Source organism: Bacillus rossius, chromosome 6, assembly GCF_032445375.1.
Source record: "Bacillus rossius redtenbacheri isolate Brsri chromosome 6, Brsri_v3, whole genome shotgun sequence".
Taxonomy (NCBI): domain Eukaryota; kingdom Metazoa; phylum Arthropoda; class Insecta; order Phasmatodea; family Bacillidae; genus Bacillus; species Bacillus rossius.
The window spans coordinates 29,061,901-29,073,197 of record NC_086334.1 but is presented as its reverse complement, the minus strand read 5'-3'; the positions used below and the strand labels follow the sequence as shown (position 1 = coordinate 29,073,197).

At 32.7% G+C, this 11,297-nt stretch overlaps 1 long non-coding RNA gene across 1 annotated transcript; it reads right to left on the bottom strand.

Moving 5' to 3' along the window:
* Positions 1-3,877: 3,877 nt before the first annotated feature.
* LOC134532948 (uncharacterized) lies at positions 3,878-10,841 on the bottom strand. Its single transcript, XR_010075221.1, has 2 exons — positions 10,654-10,841; positions 3,878-8,354 (listed from the first exon to the last, which is right to left on the bottom strand). It is a non-coding gene; the product is annotated as an uncharacterized LOC134532948 (long non-coding RNA).
* Positions 10,842-11,297: the final 456 nt, after the last annotated feature.

The following is an 11,297-nucleotide window of genomic DNA, read 5'->3' as shown; positions in this document are numbered from 1 at the left end:
GATTTTTGGTTTACTGAAATTTAATGGAGCAATGCTAATTTAATATATGAATATTAAGTTTGAAGAACTCTTTAAAGAAAGTAAGTCATGAAATTCGTACACTTTTTCTCAATATAAGATTCGTAAATATTGTGTGTTTTTCTTCTTATTTATCAGTTTATCATCTTGGTTGTCGATTCAATGTGTTTTCAAGGACATAAGTATGGAGGGGACAGAGGGGGCATGTACCCTGGGTGCCACATTGTGGTGGAGGGTTGTGTTAAACGGGCAGATTAATTTTTACTTTAGATATTATTTTTTGAATATCATAATGCTAGAACACAAAAAAATGTTTGAGAGCAAATGAACAAAGTTATTTGTAATGGAAGAAACATACCTACAGTATATTTCAAAATATTTAAGAGATTGTATTTTTCCAATTGCATCAACTTTCAATTGTACATAACACTGAATTATAGCACAAATACCATCTAGAACGTACATCTGGCAACACTGCCATGGGAACCATTGGAAAACTCCCCACATGATCTTGGAAAAGCGTGGGAACCATTGGAGAACTCCCCACCTGATCTTGGGAAGGCACAACAGTTCTCAAACTCAGCCAGGCGCCATGAGCCTGAACTAATTTTAGCTGATCACAACCACAACCCAGAATGGTCATTCGGCTGGGAATATCTTTACAAGTTTCTAGCATTTCTGTTCTGTCAGTTGTCAATTTTGCTGTTAGGATTATATATTCTTGTGAACAGTTTAAATTGTGTTTTTGTACTCTTATGTAATATTAAATCTGTAATAGTAATAATAATAAAATATTTGGTGCAGGTTTAAAAAGATCTAAAGAACGAGAAAAAGAAGCTCACCAGTATATAACAATGGTTTGTTAAATATTACTTTTTTATTTTATTTGTTGTCATAGAAAAGTCTAAAGGACACTTATAGTTTGCTGTGCATGTCTGTCTGTAATATTGTTTTAATACAACGCTCTGTAATGCGATTAGAATGAAACTTGGCATTTTTGTGTACACAACCATTGCAATATTTATCATATTATTGGTTTATGGGTATTTCCTAATAACATCCTTGGGAAAAGGATAAGTAGTACATTAATCGTTGCTGCTTGCATTATTTTATTAATTTAGCTGACCAATCTGAGCGAACAAGGTTTTCTGCTAAAACCCAGAACTATTACATATGTAGTTTTGTGTGAATACTGCTAACTTGTTACTGGAGGCAGAGTCATACTGTGGCCAGTTCTAGTAAAACATGTTCCCCTCTTTATCTCTTCAATTGCAAAGCAATACCATTTGGTCGACTAAGAGGGAAGCTGTAGCTGCAATATATAAGCATCTAGGAAAAATAATAGATGCTTAAATGATCTCAGAACCAGCCCAATAAAAACAGCACAATTTATCTTCTAAGAAATGTCAAAACATTTTAATTCATTGTCTTTTTGTGTTTTTGCTGTAGGGAACCAAGCTGCATTGACACTGTCAATTTACTATTCTAAGAGAGGACATCACTGTTTATTGATCAAAAAAATATATTAACCATCTGTCTGAATTGAATCAGAAAGGTTAAACTGTTCCACTAATGCAATCAGAGAAATGAAAGAAATATGTAGCAGAAAAGCTTAAACAGGATTAGGCCTTTCCATTTTGCAGTTCTAAATATTTTGATACTAGTACTTGCAATAAAGCTTCCATGCTAAATCTTTGAGTTTGATATGGTATAGGACTTTGCTTTGGATACTTGTTGAAATCAACACTTTTAAACTGGTGTGATTATTATGACAGTTTTAGTGAAGTAATAATTTATTCTCTCGTGGTGCTTGGACTAGAACCTGTTAGTAAATATGTGGTTGCAACGAGGTGTCGAAGATCTGGGAGATACTTGAAATGCCAAAAATTGGGATAAATAGTCAAAATTAGAGTTATAGCAAAAAAAATTGAAAAATCTAAGATGGCAGGGTGTAATCCCCCCTTAACATAGATCATTTTAAAAAAGTATGGGAGAGGAGGAAGAAGTGAATGTTTGATAAAAAGGGCGAAAATAAAAGTTATGTATTCTCAGAAGAAAAAAGGTTTCAAGCCATTCAAAACATGAATAGTATATTTTGTTTCCTCAATGGAGCTTGGTTTGAAACAATGAATGGAGAAGAATTGAAAAACCAGTTACTCGATTTAGCTACCACAGTCTTAAACAGGGACGAGCTGACAATAGAAGTGAAAGTTTAGAATACCATACCCTGGATCTAAGCCCTAATATGAAAACAGCTACACCAGCAGATCTTCTGCCATTAATATACACGAACGGACTTGAAGAAGTGTACCCCAACATAACCACAGAATTTAAAAATTTATCTCACAGTACCAATAAAAGGAGTTTTAGCAAATTAAAGATCATAAGAAATTTACTCAAAAACTTAACAGGACAATAATGATTAACCAACCTGAGCATCATATCAATAGAGCACAAGTTAGTTTCCATGGTGTCTCTCAAGGACAACGGGTAAAACGTTTGCAGCAAAATAAATAATTAATTAATTTTAGTTCAAGCTTTGTGTGTTTAAATTAATTTTTCTTACACTTTGTCAATAGACCAAGAAATTGTTTAAAATGTTTTATGTACATATAGTACCCTAGATTAACAGCTTGATTAAATCTGTTATTCTTACTATTAGCACTTTTTTATCATAACATAATTAAATAAACTTGTTCTGTCTGTTAATTCAGCACACACATTCAAATATAATTTGATAAAACTGTTATTTCATTTTCAGAATTTTTGACTGATGTGTACGAATGTAACAAACATGCCACTCTTAATATTTTTTTGTCAAACATCTTAAAACTATTTTGGTCATTTAATTACCTTAGAATTATTTTGATATATTATCTTGTGATAAAAATGAGTTTTCATAAGAAAAAAGAATTGGAAACATAAGTAGGGAAAAAGTACAGGACATCCACTTTCTGGAAAGTCAAAGGAAATCAGGTTAGCTGTAATTGGTCAGAAAAATGTAGGTATTTTACTTGAATTCCTAGAAAAACTAATGAAATTGTGTAACAATACTAATTTGAGGGGAAAATATGCTCCGTCAGCCATCACCCAGGCTGCGAAAGAATTTTTTTTTCTCCTGATGGTGTTTTAGCTCTTATTCACACACACTATAAAATGGTGTATGCAAGGTTGTAAATTATCTGGTATATTAGGGTAAAAGCCATCAGGTTGCCCAAAATGAAACAGAAAAATGCTATCAAAGATGTGAAAGTAGTAGAATGCATCTGTGAAAAATAACAGCAGCAATGGTGTTAAATGATTTGACAGTCAAATAACATGAGATGGAGAGTGAATCAATTACAAAGGGCACATGAAAAAAAAGCCTAAATCTGGACTGAAGTGTGAAATCTTTTCTAGAGAAATTTTCTCTGTTGTGCAAGTTACCAAACACTGATTACATCATAAGTAGGTTATCTTGCGCTATACCTCCAGCTGCATTTGTGTGCTGGGCTCTTTGTGTCATCCAACTGTTACATGCTTGAAGAGTGATTTTGGAAATTAGTGGATTTGTTATTTAGTACCATGCCTTTTTACTGTGTGAATTATGTGTATGAACAATTTCGAAAAAGTAAAGCAAAATGTTTACACTGTTTCCCTAACAGAATGCATTGCCAAAAACATTGAATGGCTGGGGGAAAATAAATCTCAACATAAATCAGGGAAATGGTCCATAGTAAGTATGTAGGTACGCACAATTTTACTGTGAAGGCTTTAGAATTTTGTACATGTAAAAAATTAATACTTAAAAATTCAAGCTTTCAAATTTGTTGAAAAAGGATTCAATTCTAACCATGAAACATAAATAACCCAGGTCACGTAAATAGAAAAATTTGTATTATTTTATTGAAAAATTCACCTCAAATCATAATACATAGGTATTACAAACAGCAGAAAATATTTATACCATTTCTATAGTTAATAGTAGTCCATTAATTTATCTGGAAAACATTGTTTTAAGTGCTGTTATACTGTTACAGTATAATGGTTTGAAGTTTTTAGATCAAATGATTAAATTAAAGTTTTTAATAAGTAAATATCTGTGATAAGCCTATTACATGAAAAAATATATTTTACAATCCATGAATACCACTCTGATTTGGCGTTTTTTTTTTTTTTTTTTTACAAAACCAAAATAACCCAAACACAAACATTTCTTGTTGATAATCATTTTTAAGCATACATATCTAATAACTTTAGGCACCATGCTAGAACTGAATGATAGCTGGTGTTACAAAAATACCATAACAGCCTATTGTTGGGTATTCAGCGAAACACATCATGAGAAGATGACAAATAAATGCTAACGTTTCCATGGAGAAACAAACTAATTTTAAAAAAGTCACTTAGGCGGTATTGTTTCTAAGCGACGATATACAACCTTAAAAAATCGGAAGCGGCAAATGCTTGGCTGTAACCAGCCTACATTATTCATGGCTGACTCTCCTGGAATCTTTGACGCATAAAATCTTAGTATCAAATCTATTCTAAATAACTGGATTTTTTTACTGAATAAGTAACAAATAAAACTTTCAGTTTCAATCTAACTAAAATCTGTAGTTTTTGAGAGTACAGCTCCTTTAACATGTAGTTGATAAAGCTTTTTGGAGACTGTCAAGTTAGGTAGGTCATCTGGTTTGTGTTTTTTTTTTTCAGTTACAGCTTTAGGTACCACTATAAGACAGTTACTCTAGTTTTTACTGAACGGATTTGAGACATGCATTAATACTCCACACTCTTCTGTAAACAGGCAGTGAATATATATACCTTAGTAGCTGTGACATTTTACATGAAGGAAACATTTAGTAATTCTGAGGAAATTGCTAGCAATACCTATGCCACTTACAGTCCTTGGTTACCCACTTGAGATTAACAGTACTGTAAAATGAACAGAGCTACAGTAGTCTCTCGCTAGTCCGGACATCTGTTAATCTGGACGGATGAAAAATAATGTTGTGACAAAGGATAATGAAATACATTTCTAAGAGAGGGTCCTGTTGCCCTCAGTTGCCGGGAGTCTTACCGCTAGCTTTCCGTTCATCGTCTGTTTACCAAGAAAGACTCACTCTATACCTGCGAGTGTTTTGTTTTGTTCCCTTCAGTCGATGGTTACTCGTGCTGGTGATAGGTGCTCGTGACAGTTATTTTTATTTAGTGCGAGTGTTGTATTGTGTGCACTTATTAAGAGCAACGTAATGACTACTAAACGTAAGAAAGTCACTGTAACAATGGAGCAAAAACACCAAGTCTTATTTCGTATTGATGCTGGTGAATCATTAACTAGAATCGCGCAAGATTTTGGAGTGGGAAAACAAACTGTTTCTGATCGGGAAAAAAATTGGAAAGAAATTGAAGATTTTTGTGCCAAAATGGTGAGTAAGGACAGTCTGGGTAACAGAAGCACGTTAAAAAACCAAAAAATGAAACTTTAGACGAGGCTTTATTAATTTGGTTTTGCTAACAACGTGAACAAGTCGTTCTGCTGTCGGGCATAACATTACAAGCATTCGCCCTCAAACTCAACGAAAAATTAAATGTGAATTAATTATAATTTTAATGTATTGTATTATTTATAAGTTACATACATGTTTATCTAGTTTCTTAAGTACTTTATAATAAAACACAGTTGATTTTTAAGCATAAAGATTTTTTCTTTAGCCTATAAAACTAGTTTTTGATAAATTTTAAAGTTGATGACTTTCGGTGAACTGGACAGGGTCTGTCCGGACAAGTCCGGATTAGCGACACTCTACTGTATTACCAATATTTGCATTTCCCCACATCAGACTACCCTCTTTATTATAATAATGTACCTAAATAATGTACATGTTCAGTGGATAATGTGTACAGTTTGAATATTACATTTTGGATACAGATATAAAATATCAACAGATATACTAGCTTCTTACTATAAATAAATAATAATTAAAAAAAACTTATTTCAAAACAGTTCACACTAACATGAATGTAATAGACATTTGAATTAAAAATAAATGGTATTGGTATCTGAAATAAAGATGTTTTTGTGGCTTTACTACAACAATTTTACACACCATAATCAGAATTTTTTACATTCAAAAATGAATATTTTTTCTAAGACAATGTAACCAACCATGCTAATTATGTACTTGCATTAAAGACCAACTCACAGAATTAAAAACACAGTAAATTTTTTTTTAGGTTTTAACAATATTGTCATAACACACTATTAAAATACTTAAGGCTGTTTTCACAATGTCCGTTTAAAGTATTGGTCAAGTAACCAAATAATAAATTTAACCACTACATACAACCATTGGTTTGTCTTGAGTGTTTCTCATCTCGTTTCTATCGTTTTACGTGGTGATTGGCTGGTGAATGTTTTATGTACCGGTTAAGTGTAGTGAACAAATTGGACACTGTATACTGACTAGCATTGTTGGATAATTTTTTTAGAAAAGTATTCCCACATAAATGAATGCAAAATGACCAATACAGTACTAACATAACATTTAGTAAATGAAACAAGTGTATTATTATTTTTATATCAAACACAATTGAAGGGTCTAGTGAGGAAGGGAGCTATGCACAAATATTTACATTTTTAATTTTTACCATTTTCAGTCTTTGCCTGCTATTGGTCATCTATCATGTGAACTACAACCATGTAGCATAGCTCCTGCAAAACCCTAAAAATTATGACTCAACATAATGCTTTAGATAATTCCAATTATTATTTCCATTTTTGTTGAAGTGGCATAGCTCCCTCTCTCACTAGACCCCTCAATTGTGCTTCTCCATCACATTAAAAAAAAAAGTTTAGTAATTTTTTCTTTTGTTGAAAAGTAATAAAAAAACATACTCATTGGCAGACAGCGCAAATTTCATGCGATCCCGAGCCTCGGTTGCTTCTTGTTATCCTAATAGCTTTAAGCTCATAAAATAGATCGACAGCACAAACGTTTTGCAATCCTGAATCCCGCGTGGTTTCCTGTTCACATGTTGTTTCCCAACATGTAATAACTTTTCTGAATGAAATTGGTTTTGGTAAATCAGTAGCAGAGACACTTTTCCATAAAACTAATTTTAAAATCCCCAAAATTAATTTTTTACTTCTTAATATGCTTTAAAATTATTTATTTTAAGGTGTGCTGCATTTCAACTTGTAGCGGATAATTTTTTTACCCTGATTGTGTTAGCTACATTGAAAATACTGTAAAATAGGGTGGATGGTTGATTATGCTTAGTTATGTTGAAAACAATGCAAAATCAGGTGGATGGTTCGTTAGGTTAGATAAGCCACATTAATAATACGTTAAAATTGATTGGATGGTTTGCTACGCTATGTTAAACAATGTAGCTGAATATCTGAAAATTCGTGGTCTGTGAATATAGTCATGGTTAGACTCAAACTGAAATGTGTTCGATTGTTTAGTTAAAATAACGATTGGGATGATAGTTACCTACAGGTTAAGAAACTGAAAATTTTGCTAAACAAAAGTTAAATTTTCATCAGAAGTTAGAAAATAACCAGGCATTGTGATACCAGCCCTTACTTAAAATTCCTTACAATTTTTTTTTTTTTTTTTAACAAAAGGAGCATACATAAAATACACTGCAGCAAAAGCATACAAGGCCTTTGCATTTCCTTCCTAGGATATTTAACTTCAATACAAACACAATCCAAGAAGTCTCAATACAAAGTTCACAAAATTAGTAGGAATGAGTAGTACCTCATGAAATGCTATTTAATTTCACAAGTTGTAAACAAAGCTGCAATTTCTTCACTTTCAACTTTCGTTGAGATCCCTCGAAGCTTTGAAATGAATTCGTCCATCGACATCCGCTGTTTTTTCAAACGTTTACCCCCCAAAACCTTCTTTATTTTTGTTTTTCGTTTCTTGATTTTTGACCGTGCAATACTGTCAAAATTCAGTCGTCTCAGTTTAGCTGGTCCGGAATATTTAACACTACCGTCTTTTCCAGTAACTGGTTCTTCATAAATAGTTTCTAGAGATGCTTTTCTTGTTAACTTAAATTTACTCTCCAAGTAAAAGTTCTCTGAATTTTTTTTGTCTGTCGATGCTAATACTTTCTTCGGCTTTAAAGAAAACCGTCTTTTAGACGTGGAAACAAGACGTGTCTGTAGCGATCTTTTCCTCAACACACGATGGGCTTGTACTTGAAGTTTGAAAGGACTATCATAATCATCTTGACTATTACCTTCTAAACTAGATGAACACTTTGCATCATCCATTTCTTCTTGTTCCATGTGCGAATGTATTACAGGAAATATCGGTGTTACATCCATGGCGAACCTACATAAATGAAAAATGTGCAGGTAAGTAAGTTGACCCTATGAAGCATTCTACAACTGCAGTGAAAGGTCTTCAGTTCGGCGCATTCTGCACTCCAGCATCAACCAAGCCGCTCCCACTCAGATTTCTTTGAGTGGATTCTAACGGTCTATGGCTGACAGGTTGCATTAATGTGCTGCCAGCATTTGAGGTTTTATCAGAGTTTTATCATTACTGTTGGTTTTAATTCCTCATCTGTTTTACTAGTTTTCTTTCTTTCAGTAGAACAGCTTATCATCACTTCTTTAAGATAACATTATACTGAATAATAACTTTTCTTTGGTCTTCCCGGTACGCTAAAGGCCTAAATACATTCAATAAACCAGCATGGCCGTGTCCTAAATGGCCGGTTTCAAGACCTTCCACTGTAGTTGGATCAGCCACTACATTAAGAGGTTGAGGAATCTGTTTACGACAACATTCACACACTAAGACAAGATATATCACTTGGGTAAGACAAGTCACAAAGAACATTTCCCAAACGTAACCCGGTTGACCTGGTTTAAAGGATACCTTTTACTATGTCAAAAGTTTACTTTTGTTTTGAAAGTCTACAGAGTTTCAATCAGCCCATCCACTTTGGGATATCCCTGCACAAACAAAATTAAGTGTAAACTAGTTCAGAAAACTATAGTAGAAAACAATATTGATAATGAATACTGAAGAATATTGCACAACATTGAAACATATTCACTTGAAATGGACAACAAATTAGAGTGAAAAAACAGCTTTGGCCCCAGCTCTTACGTACTGACATTAATCATCCCTGTATTTTTGAAAACAGTTTCTAGAAAACCACAATAAGTTGCAGTTAGTACCAACAAAACAGTAGAGTGCAACAACAATCAGGGCTATCTCTAGTGGAAAAGTCTTGGCTATGCTATCAAAGCAAAACATAAATTTATGTCTCAATATTTACATTAAGGTAATATTTACAATAATTTTACACCAACAGTTAACCCGAAAATACATTTTTCACATGTGGATAACTTAACCTAACCTCTACTTAAAATGGGACCTAAGGGAAACAATTGTTCAAATGCAAAGCACTTTTAAACAAAGATTAGAAAACAAATTGGAAACGGAAGTAGCCTACATCTAGATACCATAACAATGTTGTTGTCATCATCAACATTGCGGCTATCACAACATTACCACTCGCACATTAAGGGTCCAGCGCAGGAGTGAAGAGATTTTCACATGCTTGTTTGTAATAAAATAATTTTCTTTATTAAACTAACTTTCGGTTATCGTATTATATTATAGAGCCCTACCTATTCTAGTAAAGAACACGATTCAAAGATATATTTAGGTACCACAGTATCGTATTATAAACTATAATTCTGTCCAGTTCAGTATATTTTGCAATTCCACATTTGTATAATTTTTTTAACAGTTTTCTATGGTTTTAACTTCTCAGGTATCATATTTATACTACAGCCCTACCTATTATAGTATGGACCACAATAGCAAAAATATATTCTGAACTCTAATGTAATTTCCTTTAAAACAATATCTTGTGTAAAACAAGTACATGAATCTTCTCCGACCAAAATGCCCTATTCCGTGCATTGTGAAAAACAGACGCGAAAGTGAAATGTTCCAAGAAATACGTCTGTGTTTCCATGGGAAATGGATGTACGGAACAGGGTTTCTAAAAAGGCACGCAGACAGAGTCAGACCCATAGGGATTAGCTCAGCAATGGTGAGCTCTTCCGTTTACATTCCTCCATGCGACCAATAGAAGCAGAGTACTTGTCTGTGTGGTAGAAATGTTTGTTAATGTTCTAAATACATAAAAAATTATTTCAAGTACAATAATATCTCATGTTCTATTATAACTTTGTGGTTTATTTTTAATATTTATGTAAATTCCGCCCGTGCTATGATTTCAAAGCTAAATGGTTTTAAAAATTAAATCAATATTTCGTAACCTTTAAATGGAATCTCATTGGTTGTCATCTGTTACGTTTCCATGCATTGTGGAAGTAGCAGATGCGATATTAAAATGTTTCGTGAGATTCCGTCACCGTTTCCGTGCCATTGTAGAACGGGCCTTTGTGCACTAGTTCGTGAGGTAAGACTACATCCCAAACTTACTTCAAAATAAACAACACAATTGTCTATGGTTCTAATCCCCAAAAATTTAAAACAAAAAGTTAACGTACAAAGAATTTAATGTCACTTCACACTACATTAAAGCATATCACCATCAATAGGCACAATAGTTATAACTTTAGAAATACAATGAGGAACCAACCTCTTAATATGAAACTAGTGCAGTTATCAGTAAATTGTGTTAAAAAACCATTACACATACTTTGCGAATGGTTTTCAACAAAATTACATTTCCCATAACCTCATTTTAACAAATGACAAAAACGACCATAATAATCGCCAATAAACAAGCAAACAGCAACCGTGAACGTGTGAGCTTATCTATGGTTTAACTGAAATAAAAAATTAATATAATATGCTAAATCGAAATTTATCCAATAAATAAAATTTTTTGAAGAACAGTAAATTATTTTATTTTGAATATAAATCTTTGATTTAACTCATTTTCAACTAAGTAATAATATAAAATAATTTATTTTAAATACGATAAATTACATTTTTGTATGTGTTTCAAATTTTGAAAATTGTTAGAACAAAAGTGTAAGAATTTTAAATGCTTGGTTGTATGAAAGTATTGCAGTCACTGCAAGAGTTTTTATAAAATATGCGTGAATTTGATATATACAGCTAAATAAAATGTTAAAAAAGCTCTGTAAATAAATCCAGTGAGGCTATTCCACATAATAAGACAAAATCCCTATCTTACCCAAACAGATAAGAATGCAGCAGGTAAGTGATGTGCAGGAAGGTAAAAAATATAAAAAAAAGGCAGATAAAAATAAACAC